This window comes from Fukomys damarensis, unplaced genomic scaffold (genome assembly GCF_012274545.1).
Source record: "Fukomys damarensis isolate Sample0158 unplaced genomic scaffold, DMR_v1.0_HiC HiC_scaffold_1, whole genome shotgun sequence".
In the NCBI taxonomy this organism is placed as follows: domain Eukaryota; kingdom Metazoa; phylum Chordata; class Mammalia; order Rodentia; family Bathyergidae; genus Fukomys; species Fukomys damarensis.
The window spans coordinates 42,088,109-42,106,551 of record NW_022900913.1 but is presented as its reverse complement, the minus strand read 5'-3'; positions in this window follow the sequence as shown (position 1 = coordinate 42,106,551).

Here is an 18,443-nt window from a genome sequence, read left to right as displayed (position 1 = left end):
GCTGATTTGTTCCCATCCGGAGCAGATTTCATTCATGCAACAAATATTGTTGAGCATGTACAGAGCTCTGGGCACTTTATTCCTTCATTCCTAGCTTAAACATGGGCAAGTAATTTACTTCCCTTGGCCATCTGTAAAATGAGTATGATGTTGGTGGCACATGTCATACCTATTTGTGAGAATTATTTCAGTTAATACCTATAAAGTACTTAGACAGTGACTGGTAGGTGCTGGGTCCATAGTGGCAAATATACAGTGGCAAATAGTCCAGTGAAGGCTTTTCTCCTCATGCAGCTTCCTATCTGGACAAAGTCAAAGACTAATTTGTCTGTCAAGCATGCACAATGCCTCAACACCAAGAGAGAAAATTAAAGTCTACACTTTTGTCTTTTCTGTTTAGCTCCAGGATTGTTTCCTGTAATTCCAGGTCAAATCTCAACTGGGATTACATAGTCTAGTCCTTTCCCCTCCCTCTTTATCACTCCTCACCTTTTTTCTGTATCCTTCTTTGCCACACCAGTATCCTGTTTAAAATTTGAGGGTGATGCTTAGGATTAGTGGATATATTAGAGTTATCCAGAGAAACAGAGAATGGCATGGGACCAAGTAGAGAGAATATATAAATAAGGAATTGACTTACAGGATTTCAGAGGTTGAAAAGTGTCAGGACTTGTCCTTGGTAAGCTGGACTCTTATGAAAACTGATGATAAAGTTCCAGTTTAACTTCAGCAACCTGAAACTCAGAGAGCTAATGGTGTATGTTTCAGTTTCAGCTGAAGGACAGGAGAAGATTGATGTGTTGGTGTAAACTCAGGCACAGAAAAATTCTCTCTTCCCCATCTTTCTGTTCTCTTCAAACCTTCAGAGAATTGGATGAATCCTATCACAGTGAAGAGGGCAATCTGCTTTAGTCAGACTACTGATTCAAATGTTCGTCTTGTCCAGAAATACCCTCACAGACACACCCACATCCAGAATAATGTTTAAATATCTGGGTGTCCTGTGGCCCAGTGAATTGGCACACACAGTTATCTATTGCAGTATAACTTAGGTCAAGTGCCTAAGAGAGGCTACAATTGAGCTTATCCAAGAAGAATTAGATTTTGTGTCTTAAGATGAAGAATTCCTCAAAACAAAAAATATAGTCAGATGCTCTGAAACTAAAAAGGATGGTAAAGGTTTTCTGTAGATTAGAATCCACCTTTTCTGATTCCAAGTCTAGTGCATTCTTCATTACAACATGGTGTCACATTATTGAAAACATTTTTAATTTTCTGAAAACAGGCTGATGGGGTGAGAGAGCACTAAGAATTCTGTTTTTCAGTGTGTATTTAATTATTTCTACACTGGAGCAAATGCCATGGACTGATTTTTTTTTTCCATGGGAATTCAAGCTCCATCTTCTTTGGCAGTGAATCCTAACTATTTTTAGAAGTTGGAAAAAAAAATGTAGAGAATCTGGTTCACTTTTGGTCATGTACAGTAATGTTATTTTTGTTTATCTAGGACACTGACATGGTCAGTGCTTAGTTTTAACTAGCTTTCTGGGGACACAAGGGTGGACTAAGGAAAAAGAAAAAAAATCATTTACCATTGGCTAGGATCTTACCCTGTTGGTCTAGAATCACTAGCAGGAGTCCTCTTTTCACCTAGTGTCTGCAGTTGCTTCCCTGAAGGGCCTACCAGGCCTCTCTCTGGTCTTATTTCCTTTTGGTTACATTCTCTAAGGATTGTGGGAAGTGCTTCTTCAGCTCAATAATCAGGACAGCAGCATTTGAGTTGTGGTTCTGTCACATAATCTCTGTGGGTGTTGAAAAAGTTCCTTTTTTAGTATGAGTCTCAGTTTCTTTACATGTGAAGCAAAGATGTTGGATAATCCCTAACAAAGGTACTTTGGGCTACAAATCAGAATACCCACATAAAAAGGGATGTGTCATACATAAGGAAAAATTCTGAATTCAGGATTACTTTATGGATCAGCTCAACAGTTCAATGATATGATAAGGGACATGGGCTCTTTTGTCTTCTGTGCTGTCAGCTTTAGTACACTGGTGATGTCTGTCCTTGGGTTTCAGATAGCTGCCATGGCCCTAGGCATAAAGAATAAGCAAGGTGACATTAAGAAGATCGCAGAAGAGGAGCGAACACATTTTTGTGTGTCTTCTTATTGGAAAGAAAGCCTTTCTGGGAAGGATGACTTTTTGACATCTCATACCACTTTCTCAAAGGAAAGCAGGGAAATGATTATAGGGCATTTGAAGCTTTCATAGTATGAATCAGATTCTATCAGTGAGGATAAGATCTGCAAAGTCCTTTCTGCCTTTAACATTCTGTGATTCTGTGATTCCTTGAGGGTCTTCATCAGTGAATATAAGGATCTCACTTTGCCTCTGGTGTCTAAGTACTGAGTCTTGCATAACTTTATGAAGATTAATCAACAGTAGGCCTCTCCTGTGGAAAGTTGTATATAAGTTGATATTGGCTATACTGTTCAGAACATTTTTCATAGGAGAGATAATGAATAGCCTGTTTGTGGGGATAATTACTTTTATTAATATATAGAAACATCATGTAGATATACCAGATATATACTTCCTATAAAGTTTGTATTTAATTTCTATCTCTTTTCTTTTCTTTTTTTGGTACTGGAGATCAAACTCTGGTCCTTGAGCTTGTGAGGCAGGTGCTGGAAACATTGAGCTGAATCCCCAGCCCTCTATCTCTTTTCTACTTTGCATCCTTATTGTGAGAAGGCAGTGTGAGAAGAATTCCATGTACCATGATCAGAGATTGGGTTCTTAGGAAGCACACACTGAGACAGTGGAATAAAAACTGTAGAGCTCTCTAGCATAATTTTTCCACTAAGACTTGACATAAATTCTCTGTGGAATTTTTCCTATTAGTTTGGTCAGAATGATTTTGAACATATTAGATTTTTACATTTGGGATGCTTAACTGGTAAAGTCTATGTAAATAGTCCAAAATCTGAAAACCTCTAAAATTTTAAACATTGTGATCCCAAGCATTTTTTGTTTAGCATTGATTTAAAATTCTTTTAATTTGAATTTTGCTGGTACATGTTTGCAGTATGTAATGATTACATTCGTCTGAGGAATTAGTATATGTGCACAGCACATTTCAATTCTTTTTTCATGCCTATCCTCCTTCACTCCTGACCCCTCCCTCTATCTCTTGATCTCCTCCCCCTTTACAAAAGATCTATCTCCTTATTTCTTATTATCTATTTTTTTGTTTTGCTCTTTATTTATATTTTGCATTTCTCATATATGAGAAACCATGCAACATTTAAGCTGCTTTGTCTGATTTATTTTACTTAACATTATGGTCTGAAGGTGCATTTGTTTTCCTGAAAATGACTCAAGTTTATCCTCTTTATGGTAGGGCCATTTCCAAGGTTTAACTATTATGATTTGTGCTGCTATAAACATGGATACACACATATCACTGTAATATGATGTCTTTAACTCTTTTGGGAAGATACCAAAAAGAGGAATATGATCTCATGCATTTTGGATAAGGGATACTCAATCTTTAATAACATAAACCACTTAGAATAGTAGTAGCTTCAATATAACAAGTCTGAAAAAAGACACATGCATCATAATTATTCTCCTTTCACTTTGAGGCTCTCGTAAAGCAAAGAGAGGACCTTATTCATTTTATATCCCCTCCCTGGCCAGCATAATGTTATGAACGTGGCAAGTACTAAACAAGTGTTGGTTAAGATCACTTCAGTAAAACTTAAATGTACTTAGTGGAAATTCCCTGTACAAATTTAAGACATAATAAGAACTACATACTCTTTACCATTCAAAAAATTTTTTTTAATCAGTGATAAGCATTTTGGAAGTGGCTTGACAGTGAAACGTTGGGCTTTTATTAGGTCAGTGCTTCTGTTTTCCATTTACCCTTTGTTAATTTACTGAAAGCTTGATGCAAGATGACAAGGAAATGAAGTAAATCAATGACATTTCTAGGCAAACAACTGAAATTTTTGCTCTACTGTAACAGCGATATAGTTAAGTGCTAACTGCTTATGAATAATTCAAGTATATATAAGTAACTAAACAGTATAAACAAGAGATAGAGGGTTCCATAACAAAGATAGAAAGAATGTGATAGGAGAAATCGGTTCCAATAAAACATTTTATCCAATGTAATTGTTCTCTGAACTGCAAAAATACTCTTAATTCATTTTTACCTTTTATTGAATTAAGCCTTAAGGAGATTGGGCTTGGACTATGATTCTCTCAGCATATATTTAGTCCCGTACTATAAATCAAAATCCAACGGCAACTCTTCAGAACAACACCAACACCACCAAAAAAGAAAACAAGGCATCTGGGGTCACAGACCAATTCAACTTAGCTGTTTTAAAAATGTAAGTATTAAATTATAGAACACTTTCTGTAATAGAAAGTCTAAACCTAACCATCAAGTTGGAAGAAGTTGAAGAGCTCTCTGCTTGTAAGCATTCACTAAAGGTGGTATCGAAGACTTCTGGGGAGGGAAGAATGGGCTAAGGTTTTAAACAATGCTCAATATTTACTAACAAAACAAAGTTCCTGTTTGGAATACATTTTTGTAAGCAAAAGCCAAAATAGAAAAGTTTTCTTGGTAAAATTTTACTTATTTCCTTCCTTTCTTGTTGCTTTCTGATACTGCTCAGCATTTGTAATCATGACCACTTTCCTAATTAACATTTCAGCTGTGGTAACAGTGTGGATAAAAAATTGGACTGATCATTTTCAGTGGGCTGTGGTGGAAGGTAGTAGTCAGTAGGAAGATGGAATATGAGCATGTGTCCTAAGATCCCTGAGAAACACATGCCTAAAAAAAAGACACATTGGGCTGGGACTATTTAAATGTATTTGTCATTTTCACTGAGACAAGTCACCTAACTCTGGGCACCTCAATTTCTCTATCTGAAAAGTGGAATTAAGTGTAGATATTACTACCCTTAGTAGAATTCTTTGCACATAAAATCATGCAGAATATGGGAGGATTTTGGCCCAGTGTTTATGTATTTTATGTACAAAACATAAAAGACTCTGTGTACCTTCTCTCTTAGCTGCTGCTTCTTGTTATCAAAAGAGCAACGACAAAAATCTTTGTCAGAAATAAAAAGGTCTTTGTCAGAATCAATGGAAAGAGAAATCAATAACAAGAGTGAGAGCTTTAAAAATGCAGCATCATAAAAAGGTAATTTTACCAAAAATAAAAATTGCAAGGTTATACTATAAACATGAATTCTTGGAGCCAAAGTATAAAGTGGTAATTCAAGAGCTGGGAGCCTAATTTTGGGATGCAGTGGGACAAGGAGCTACTTGGCACCTCTCCTGAAAGTTTGTAATAAACATGGGATGGGGGAATGGAGAGATGTATTGAAGGTATCTGGGCAAAGGAGAAGAATGCTAGCAAGCCCTGTCACCTCATTCCCTGGGACAAGGAGGTGACTTCGTAAGCTCAAGCATAAAATGCTATATACCAGGCCCCTCTTCTCTCCCAGACACTTCTAATATCTGGCAGAACTGAGTTCTAGCTCATAATCAACTAGGTCAGGCTGACCATTGAGATTTCTTGGATCATCTACCTGACCTCCTGCTGGAACTCCACCTCCTACACTCATAATTAGTATCGTCTGCTATGTGATGAGATGGTATTGCTACCTATAACATTCGAGCTTCAGTCAAGGGCCCCCCTCCTGAGTTATCTGCTCAGCTACCACACCACACAGAATTGCAGCTCTATTGTCTCAAAAAGAACTCATTTTAGATACAGTGAGTTTTTATGTGAACTGTCCTCTTTTCTAGTGGTTCTCAAAGTGTGACTTTGAAAACTGAGTCCCTGAGACCTCTGTAGGGAGTTTACAACATAAAAACTATATTACGATGAAGACCTGATCTTTTAAAATGTACTGTCATTTACACTGATAGTACAAAAGCAAAGATGGATAAACCTTCTAATGCCTTAGTGCAAACTGAACTGAACTGGGAGCACCAGATCACACCAGTTGTCACTGCCTGCATGACTGCCTGCTGTTGGTGCAGTGTTCTAATACTCTGTGTGATGATGTGGGAAGTTTGCTTCATGAAGCAATTCTGTTGCCATTCAAAGGAAATCGACTTAAAAAAGTCAGCAATTGTCTGAATTAGTACTTTGTTTTTGAAAACCATTTTTATTTGAAAGAATGACTGACCAATCATCCACATTCAAAGTTGAATATGTGGCAGACATTTTCTTTGACGTGAACAAAGGAAGACTAACTATCACTTTAAGAAAAACAACCGTCGGTAAAGGTATGAGATCCCAGTAATAAATGTAACCGAACTGTATACCTAGAATGTACCAATAAACTCAATAAAAAGAAAAACAACCATCGGTATTTTTGCTAATGTTAAAAATCTAAGATTTGAAACAAAAATTAGACTTCTATAAAGCTGGCATCCCATACCATGAGATGATAGCTTACAAACCAATATTAAATTCTTCTTTCTGAGATCAGTGTCGTGTTGACATATTATATGCTGGCATTATTAATATACATTAACAAATGTTAACTTTCTTTTATTATGCAAGTTGAAGTGTCAGTATTTGGAAGATTTTCATAGTGAACTAACATTTTCTAAATGTTTCTAAATGGCATTACATAGATAACATGAGTAAAAGACCCACTCAGATCTACTCAAAGTGCATAAGACAAATGGAGTTTAATGAAAACTTCATAGATATGCTTTTAGGCTCTGCGTTGTAACTCATTTTAAAGAAACTAATATTTGTTGAATTTTGGCATAACATCATAAAAGCTTACCCACAATTATCAGAAATGTTATTAAATTTACTTTCAAACAGAGAAGTGGTAAATTCTAGTATTCTATAGCCTAGCGAGGAGATTGTAGTTCACAATAAACTATTATATATTTTATGAATAGCTAAAAGAAAGGAGCCTGAAGGGTCCAAAAGCAATGTAATGACAAAGAAGTGGAAAGATTAATTGCCTGATTTGATCAGTACATACTGTATATATGTGTTGAAATATCATGTATACCTCATAAATATATATACTTATTATCAGTTAGTCAAAAATTAAAGACTCAAAGGAGATGGAAATTTTAACTACTCTGATTTGGTCATTACATAAAAACATATATTAAACATATATAGACATGAATTATAATATTGTGCCCCATAAATATGTATAATTAAAATAATAAGTTTTAAAAATATATTTGTTCTAAACTTTGTTTCTTCCAGTGAATTGAATGCTTTACCCATCTGGGACTTTCTAATGAAGTTTTTTGTCATGACCTTTAAAAAAATTCCTCTTTTTCCAATTATATTTGTCTGTGAGGGTAGATCTTCTTCATATAGTATAGCAAAAATAGCACATCATAACAGATTGAATACAAAAGAGGTGGTGGACTCAGCTGTGTTTTGTTAAGCCAGGTATTAAAGGGATTTATGGAAATGTAAAAATCTATGCTACTTTTCTTAAATTTTTTGTTTTAAAGATATATTTTAATTAAAATATGTTGTTTTTATTAACATAGCATGTTTTTATTAATATATGTTGTTTATTATTTTTAAATTAATAGATATTTAAACATCATCTCAGTTTTAATTTCCAATGCAGTAAATATTGGTAGATATCACTTGCTGTATAAAAACAAGATTTCTGGGGTGCTCAATAATTTCCAAGTATATGCAAAGGTACCAAGAGCAAAGTATCTCACAAACATTAGACTGTTAGAACAATTTTTAGAAGAAATAATCCTGCAGGATAAATCATGATATCATAAATAAATAAAATAAAAATTATAAAGTATGAAAATGATCTTTATATCATTTTATATGATACTTGTATGTTGTCCCTCATTCGTTATGCATAGTTTATACTCTGTACAAAACTACAATGAACATGGCACATTAATGCAGTATTTCTATCAACCTCTGTACATGCATTGGTGATAAGTGGCCTCAGATGATTTGTAATTCTGGTTTTTACTAAATAAACTCATTCCTTTACCATAACCCAAAAGGAGTGACCAAGGCATTCAGTCTGAAAAAAAATTGGTATTTATGTAGTGTACTAAATGGCCACCCCCTAGTTCTGACTGACCCTAATCATTAAGCAACTTTTAGCTTTGCCATTTTCCCCTCTATATTTGTGAAGATAAAAATGTAATTAAGGTAAGTGTACTTAAGGTTTGCATAGTTAAGCATTGTGATTAATACCATAACTGCTTTTCTTCTTTATGTTTCTTTGACAGTGTTTGATTTGTAATTTTCATTACACCTAGTACAAAAGAGGATAGTTTTTATTCAAAGCGAGTAATTTCAAAAATAATTCAACTACCTTAGAAATGAAAATGTGCTGATATTATTCAAGTTCCTGCTTTTTATATTTAGGTCTCATTATAATCAACCATTCTTCAAAAGGACATCATCACATAGATCTTAGTCTTCCTGATATAAATTCCTCTGAATGGCTAAAATTAGCTGAAACCATCAATGGAGGCAGTAGTGATCTTCCATCTAAATATTACTAAGTCTTTGCCAAATACAAATACTTTTCTCATGACAATAATTAGTTAGCAAGCCCGTATGAATCTGATGACTACTCCAAATGAGAGTGAATAAAGACATATTACTGAGGAAGTTGTTTGCTTAGAAAGGAAAATGCTTTTCAATTTACCATTGTTCTATGAAGCAGTTTAGAATAGCTCTATGTGACCCCATTTATGAGTAGAATTAGCGATTATAAGTAAAATTAACAACTGAGCATCATGGTGGAGCCTGGGAGTGTAGCTCAGTGGTAGAGCTTTGCCTAGCACATGTAAGGCCCTGGGTTCAATCCCTAGCACTGCTAAAACCAAAACAAAAATATCGTGGTGAAGAACAGGACTTTGTGGCTTTGGACATGCTATCTAATTTTCTGAGACTTTGAGGCTGCGAGTGGGAGATGGAAATGATGCATATATACCTCAGAGCTGTTGCAAAGACTCAGTGCAATAACCTAGGTGTAACATTTAGAATGAGCTTGGCACCATAAAATTTAGCTGCATGGGGCTGGGGATTTATCTCAGTAGTTCCTCTGCCTGACTCTCAAGAACAAGGTCCTGAGTTCAATCCCCAGTAACAAAAACAAAACAAAACAAAATTTAGCTGCATATATTGCTATTATTATAACTAGCATTCTGTTTGAAAAAGCAGAGTACAGATTACAAAGAACATAAGACGTGTAAAAATTTTCAGTTTAAATTAAAGACAATTCATGCCTCTGAAGTCACAGGCTGATGAAAGATTAATGAATGCTGCAAATAGCCTTATGTTATTTAAAGCTTTGTTGGATGCAATAAAACAAGCTCAGCAGTGAGATAATTATGGCTGAAATCTGCTTACTCTTAATCAACTATAGTCATTTAAAGAACCCAATCATTTGAATCTGAAGAAAGGTCTTGGGTCTGATTTTCAGCTGGGGGAACATAGACTCTTCTCTCTTTTTGGCAATGAGATGGATCACATTTAGTCCAATTCTGGGAGCATTAGACCTCCTGAAAGCTTTAATGCAGAAAACTAGATTGGCATGTTGAGGCCTTCCAGACAGAACAGATTCTAAACAATTCTGGCAAGAAATCTAGGGGCCTTTTCAACTTCAGGCAATCAATCAGTCACTTTATAGTAGGTGAAATTACTAGGTCCCAACCTAGGATTATCCCAGAATTAAAACAAAAAGTAAGTGAGAGAGGCTGTTTAAAGACTATATAATTAAGTGAAATAACTTGTCGGTAGAAATTTATGCAATAGCAACTTCTATCTTGAAATTCATTTGGGGAAGAGGAATTAATATATCCTAAACTATGGATTTATTATAGCTTTGATGGCTGAATCAAAAGTTTTCAATTAGGATTTTAAAAGGCAATACAGTCTTTGTGAAATATTTTCAACATTGATTAGAATCTAATTTTATTTTACTTTTCAATAGTCTTTATCAAACAAATTAGAAGATGATATAATTTTTCACTGAAGAATAGTCAAGGCTGGTTTCAGTCTTTTATCATCTTGGAGCATAATATTAAGAGGAATTTCTGATGACAGCTGATATATGTAAAATGCTATTATTCTTTAGGTCCTTGCTATTCAAAGTGTATCTGTGTACCAGTAACATCCACATTACCTGGATAGAAATGGGGAATCCCAGGCTCCTTCTCAAATCATCTGAATCAGAATCTGCATGCTAATGAAATCTCCAGTAGTCCATATACCAGTTAAATATGAGAAGCAGTGTTTTGGACTATAAGAAAATAGTTATATAATCAGAGAGACCACCTTCATCCCCATATTCTTTCCATTCTACTTGACAGAAAGAGTAAGAATGATTTTAAGAAAACTTTTCCTTCAAAATTTATATCCATTCACAAAAATTAAGCTGAAATATTTTAAATGTACCACAAAAGGCAGACTAACAAAATATGCCACTATAAATTTACTACTCAGTTTAAAAAATTCTAAATTTTAACATTTTGTCACATTTGATTCATTTCTCCCCAGGATAAAAATATATTTATGGTAGTAAAATGCACATAATATGAAAGTTGCTATTTTAACCCTTTTAGTATACAATTCAGTGTTATTAAGTATATTCATATCATTATGGGCAACATCACACTGTCCATCTCCAGAATATTTTTTTCATCCCAAACTGAAGTTCTATATCCATTAAACAATAGCTTCTTAATCCTCTTTCTTCCAGTCCTTAGTAAACACTTAAATTTTCTTTAGAAATTGGCTATCCTAGGTACTTCCTACAACTGGAACCACATAATATTTTAGACCTGGCTTATTTTACTTAATAATGCTTCAAAGTTAATCTTTGTTGTGGCATACATCAAAACATTTCCTTGTTTTAAGGCAAAATAATATCTCATGGTATGTATATATCGTATTTTGTTTATCCATTCATCTTATTAATAGACTTTGGATTGTTTCTACCTTTTGACCATTTTGAATGATATGGCATCATTTTGAATGATATGGCATGAACATTGGCACATTAGACTGTTAAAGTCCTTGCTTTCAATTTATTTTGGATATATATCTAGAAATGGAATTCTTAGGTGATATAGCAATTCTGTGCTTGTTTTTGAGGAACTCCCATATGATCTCCATAGTGACTGCACCATTTTGCATTATTATCAGCAAAGTGTAAGAGTTCCAATTTATCTACATCCTCAGTAACACTTTTGCCTTTTTCTTCTCTTATGCTAATGGGTATAAAGTAGTATCTCATTGATTTGCATTTTCTTAATGATTAGTGACACTGAATATCTTTTTACTTGTTGCCAATTTGCATATCTTCTTTAGGAAATGTCTATGCAAGTCCTTTGCCCATTTTTAAATTGTATTTTTTTTTTTTTGCTGTGAAGTGTTAGTAGTTTTTCTTATATATTCTTGACATTAATGCTTTATCAGATATATGATTTGAAAATATTCTTCAATTCTGAGGATTGCTTTTGCAAGATGTTGGTTGTATCTTTTGATAAACAAAAGTTTTTAATTTTTATAAAGTCCAATTCATCTACTTTTTTTTTTCTTTCTGTGGTACTGGGGATTTAACCCAGGGGCTTCATATTGAACTGCATTTCGCAGTCCTTAAAAAAAATTATTTTGAGACAGGGTATCTTGGTTTTCTCTCATTGCTGAGACAAAATACTTGACACCGAAAGTTAAAGGGGGAAAGCCTTATTTAGCTCACATTTTTAGAGGTTTCAGTCCATAATTGGCTGGCTCCAAGGCAGGGTGGCTTGGCAGAGGAGCATCACAGAGGAGGGCCAGTTCATGGCGGGCAGAAGATACCAGAAGCAAGCAAGCAAGCAAGCAAGGGACAACCACAGCTCTTTCTGTCTCTCATATCCAGGCTATTTAGTGTGGGAAAGATTCACATCCTAGTGCCCTTGATTCTAGCATTGCACCATGAATCAATTCCAGTGTCATATACTCCAGACTCAGCCACTTCTGAAAAAGCCCCACCTATGACCACAGGAGGCTTTAGGGAACATCTAAACATAAGTCATAACACAGGGCCTCACTAAATTGACCAAGCTGGGCTCAAACTTGTGATCCTCCTGTCTCAGCCTCTAAGAGTGCTAGGATCACAGGCATGCCCTGTCACACCTTGTCCAGATTCATTCTTTTACATGTGGACATACAGTTTTCCTAGCACTATTTCTTGAAAAGACTTTTGTTTTCCTGATTGAGTAATCTCGATATTTTTATTGAAAATCATTTGAATACATATGGAAGGGTTTATCTTTTGGGCTAATTTTATTTTATTGGATTACATGTCTATCTTTATTCAAATACTACATTGCTTTAAATATTGTGGAGAATTTTAAAACTATATAAGAATTTCTAAAATTATGGGTAGAGTAAAGCTCTTCTCACCACCTCTTCTCTTTCTATCCTTCTCCAGAGGTAACCATTTGTGAAGTCGGGGTAAATCATTTTTATGTATGTTTTCATATATTTATCTCATTTATTTATCATGTACAAACCATTATTATGTATGTTTTAAGTTTTTACTTAAATACCAGATACTAAGCAGAGCCTTTTTTCACTTTTTTAAAATTCAGTAACTGGCCGGGGATTTAGCTCAGCGGTTTGGTGGCCTGCCTTGCGACCCGAGTTCAATCCCCGGTACCAAAATAAATAAATAAATAAATGAAATTCAGTAACATATTTTGAGATTTATCCATTCTGATATGTGTACATCTCAGTCATTAATTTCATTTGTTACATAGCATTTCCCTATATTCACATTCACTTACAGTATTTAAATCCATTTCTCCAATGAAGGATGGTTAGGTTGTTTCTAACTTTAAAAACAACAAATATCATGGACACAAACATTTTTGTATATGTCTTACATATGCACGAATTTTCCAAAATAGATAACTAGAAATGGCATTAGTGATGTCACAGAGTGGGTTGGGACATGATAGTATTTAACAGTATGACCTAGAAATTCACAACTTGAAGTAAATAGAAGGAGTAAGGTACTTATTATTGGACCCTCACTAGTTATTTGGTTAGATAATATGCATCACTATGATATTCTAAGCACTGCTGTTTTTGTAGTAAAGTTGTCATGATGTGATGTTTGACCATCTAATGTCATTTGGTCAAATTCCTGATTTTTTCAGTAAGCAGTTTTTTTAAAGGATCATTGCCAGTATTAGCCTTAAAATCTCCCCAAATTATTTCTTCAGTGAGATTATGATATTCTGGAGCCAATGAAATTGTATTTATAACCATGGTATTATTATTGGCAAATACAAAAATGATATTATTATTATTATTATTACTATTTGCATTGCTGGGGATTCCACCCAGAGCCTCACATATTCCAGGAAAGTACTCTACTAAGCTATACTCCCAGACTTGTCAATATAAATTTTTAAAAATAGTTTTCATTTTTAATCAGGAATTTGACTTAGAGGAGAAAAAGGGAGAGAGAGACAGAGGGAGAGAGAGCGAATTACAGAAGCAAATTACTCAGAAGCTGTTATTAAATGGATCAGTTAAATCTTACTGCTCCAAAATGTCTTTGTTAGAGGACTGCATGAAGAAGCTTATTCTTAACCTTTCACATGCAAGTGATTAAACTGAATAAGAAGTTAGCACACAAGATTAATTTTTTATTTGGATGTTCGTGCTCACACAGTGAGAACTAATCAACTGTAAACTCATCTTTACAATTGGCTTAGATCATGAGTAGTTTGCAAAACCTACCTTATACTTCATTGTATCTGTCAGCTTTCTGATACTGTAAGAAGACACCAGAAATAATAAACTTATAAATAAGATAAGTCTATTTTGTCTCACAGCTTTTGAGGTTTCAGTCCATAGTCACTTGGTACTATTTCTTTTGGGTGTATGGTGACGCATCAGGTCACATAGCAGGGATGTTGTGGAGGAGCAGAGCTCCTCATTTCATGACCAGGACTCAAATGAGAGAGAGAAAAAGCAACTAGATTCCCACTCTGGTCTTTGAGAGGAGGCTCCCAATGACCTAATACTTCCCACTAGGCCCCATCTCTTAAAAGTTTTACTACTTCCTAGTAACACCAAGACTGGTACTAAGTGTTTAACACATGAGTGTTTAGGGATACATTCTGGATTTCAACTATAGCATTCATTAAATACTTTAATGTTAAAATAAATATCATACTACTATATCCAAACCAGCTGAAGACAACCAAAATAAAACCATATGAAACCTGTTGGAAACTTGATTTTAGGTAAAATTGCTATTGGCTTTTATAATTACATAGATTTGACCAAATCATTCATTGATATGCATGGGTCAATTGCAACAGGATATGGTATTACAGACCATAATTTTTAGCATGGTCAGAGTAAGTCATTGCCCATCTCTTCACCAGCTAAACCAAATACATGTCATCCCAGAAGACACCTGTCTCTGATGCAATAGCCTGTTAGCAGAGGTCTCAGTTTGAACTAGAGTTTTATGAGTGGGATCACTGGCTTGAGACAAAAGGAGTGGTCTGTCACTCACTGAGTCTTGGGTGAGTCTCAGCTTTTCAAAATTTTCAATTTCCTCATCTACTAAAAGGCAATGACAATTTACTTCAAAGAGCTATTCCATTTTATTTTATTTTATTTTATTGATACCAGGGATCGAAATGGGACCTGGTGCTTATGAGGCAGGTGGCAGAACCACTGAGTTAAATACCCACCCCTTCAAAGGGCTATTCTGAGGATTCAATGAGCTGGTGCCTGTAACAATTGTTGAGGAACTGTAAGAGCTATAAATTGTAACGTAAACATTAATGACTTTTTCATAGAGATGGAATGAAGGCGCCAATCTTGAGCAGGAGATTGGTTAGGCTGAGTGGAAAACAGCTGCAACCACTGGCAGAGCCAGTGAAGTGAGATTTATAAAATGAAACAAAACAACCAAAAGAGCTCTCTCCAAAATAAACTTTAAATATGGCACTTAGTGGGTCTTTTTAATTCAGCCATTATTTACAGATTTTCCATTTAAAGTACAACAAAAAAGTGCTTCCATACAAGTAGTGTTTCATCATCTTTAGTTTTGCCAAAAGGAGGTTTTGGCTTCAAATAATTTTAATATTTACAGGCCAAATTTTATGTGTGTATGTATGCATGTATGTATGCATGTATTTCCATTAGCAGAAGTCTAGAAAATGCCATAATTATTGACCCTTGTACCATTGATGATAACAGATGGTCCCTGGAAACCTGTGGAGAGAGGTGGTCTATTTTTGTGAGACTATCCATGTAAGAACAAAAGACTCAGAGAAGCTTTCCTGTGCTAAACATGGTAGCAGTCAATACTAGGTCCAAGTGGCCAGTTATCCATGTGTTTTGCTGAAAATTGAAAAAGGTCATGCAATAGCAAACATTAAATGCAAGAGATATTACAATTAAACACTGAATTAACACATTACAAATCGATACAGCACAAAGTGCATGGATATGTGGGAGAATCTGCCTCAGCAGACAAGTGGCAGCACCGTTTTCTGAAAGGGTTCTACTTTGCCAGGTTTGATACCGTGTCCATGAATCTGATATGTCCTGGAAGACAAGCCATTTAGAATTAATTGTGTGTGTGTGTGTGTGTGTGTGTGTGTGTGTAACCTTTATTTTTTTAAAGAGCAGTTTTAGGTTCACGGCAAAATTGAGCAGAAAGTATAGAACTCCTAGATGCCTTCTGCCTAACTCCCCCCACTTCTGTCACCATCAACATGCTGTACCAACGTGGTACATTTGTTACATAACAGTTGTGTTTTAATAATAGATATGCAAACCATGTTTTACCATCTTCTGTCTTCTCTAATCAGTTTTCTGTGAAACTTTGGTCTTTGCCAATTCAAAAACTGCTAACCATAAGCAAACTCAAAGACCTAAGCAGAGCAGATCAGTACAGGTTTAGGGTACAAACTGAGGCTTTGACCTTGCATGAACAATCTCTCTGAGTAGTGGGAGTTATATCTTTTTCTTTGGGATGAAGTTTAATCAGTTTTTCAGTAAAACATTCAAGAACTTTGAGATAAAGGCAGTTTAAGAATCCCAACTTTGATCATATGAAGTTCAGATATTCTTGTGTCTTGGTTGAGGGCTGAGCTTATATTATAATTACAGCATCTTGTGTCTATCCACAGATCTTGATCCTGACAAATAAATATAAATTGTACTAATCTTGGAAGTTATTCACAGGATATGATTAAGACAAAGCTTTCTTAAAAATCACATGAAACACAACAAGGATAAAAATGCTCCTCTTTAATGTTGTGATATTGCTAATTTGAAGAAATCAATTTTGCTAACAATCCTTCCTCAACCCCCACCAGCAGCAACAGCTATGATTCAAACAGGATTTCCTTTATGCCACCCGAAGCATCCATAACTTGTTTTCTTCTTAAACCAGTATTTCTAAAGTTCCCTATTTGAGACTTTCAACCCCTTGTGCACGTTTTTCCTCAACTTTCATGTGTGAAGGCTGTGTTTTATACCAGAGGCTAGGGCCAAAGGGAAGACTGAGGGTTGAAATCTAGTCTTCCCACACCCACTGCCTGGTTTTGCATGTGTGTGCTCAGAGGAAGGGGGACACAATTTTTTGCTTTGTGTACAAGTATGGTGAGTATGTGCAGGGACTGTGCCCTGCCTTCCTCTGGTTTTCCTTATCTCTTTCATCATGCACTATTTTCCATTCTGTGGATGGCAGCTCCTTCACCACAACCCACCAACCTGACCCCCTTCTGGTACCCGCTGCTGTTCAATGGGCCGTTCCAAAGCCCTGTCACCCTTTCTGTTTTCAAAGAACCTCTTCTAAATTAGTTCCCTTCTACAGGATAAGTGTACATTTTTATAGCATTATTTGAAGCCCATGAAATAAACAAGCTTTGAGTTTCATGAGTATTAAAAAAATTAAAAAGATGACAGTTCAATTGAAATGTAAAATTTTAAAAAACCAAATAGGAAATGAATGTTCTCTCAGCCATCCATTTCCTACTGAGTGTTCCTGGTGCTCTGAATTGTTCACTGTTCTGCTTTAAACAGATTGACATGATTCTGTGGGGAAATAACACCAAACCCAAGGGCTGTATGGAAGTGAGACTCAGTGAGCCTTTGAGCTGCTGCAGCAGCGGGCTGTGCAGGCCTACATGTCTGAGTTCAAGGGAGGCCTTTAAGTAATGAATGTAACTGTACTGTCTACCTAGAATGTACCAATAAATTAAATTTTAAAAAAATAAAAGCTATCTTTTTAATGGTATGAATGTGCAAAGCTACTAGGCAGGGGGAAAAAGGCAGCACAAAACTTCCACTTGACCGTTGCTTCCTGTCCATGTGGTTCTTGCTGACAGTTATTCTTAGGCCTTCTTTGGCTTCAAAGATTTCCTCTTTTCTATTTTTGGTAGCAGAATATGGATTTGGATCTGTATTACCTCTCTTGACTACTACTTGGTGCCCCAAGTAGAGTAGGGCTGCTGTTTTCTGTAGCTATCAGTTGTCTTTCTTTTCAGCACCTCTAAATGATTTTTAATATTAAGGACATAGATTTATGGGAAGGAGTCATTGAGTTTTCAAACTGATTTGTAGTCTCTTAATTTGCACCTTCCTTTCTCCAGCAGGGGCATCTCAGAGATCAACTCAACCAATAGCGTCTGACTTCTGTGATGAGTGAAAGAATCCAGGTTGGTGAAACAGACGGCCATTGAATGACCGCACAGTAAGCAGGAGTGATTCGCTTTGGAGTAACATGTAGCTGATGAGGCCCAATTGCATTCTGGAAAGAAATAATTGAGGCCTAGGTAATCTAAAGTTATCTTGACCTATATGAAATGTAAGAGAAGGCCACAAGGCATCCCAGACTGTAATACAGAGGACCCTGGCCCCCACAAAGAAAAACAGACTGCCCAGAGTGTTTGTAAAGCTTTCATGAAGCATTTTTAAAGGTTATTGCATTTTGTGCCCTCAAATCTTTCTTGAATCACTTCTGTTTTTCCTGATCTCATGACCACTTAACTTTATTGTCCACTAGTAATAATAACCTCGCATACTGTTGTGTTTTACACAAGTATCTTAACTTAAACAAACAAACAGAAAGGAATATTAAGCCCTCAAGTTCTCCTATGAAAATACAGGGCCATGTACTTGGCTGAGTGAAGAGCTGTGTATCAGGAATGTTCCCTGCTCAGTCCGGTTTCCTCTGCCACATGATCTTATTCAGGATCTCCCTCTCTGCCTTCAAAAGGGTGACAAACTTATTCTTGAGAAAGATTACTATGGGGATGTGTTAAATGAAACATCAAGGGGTCACCCTATCTTCCCAGGTTTACTCAGCAAGTGTCTGCTATAGCATCTGGTTTGACCT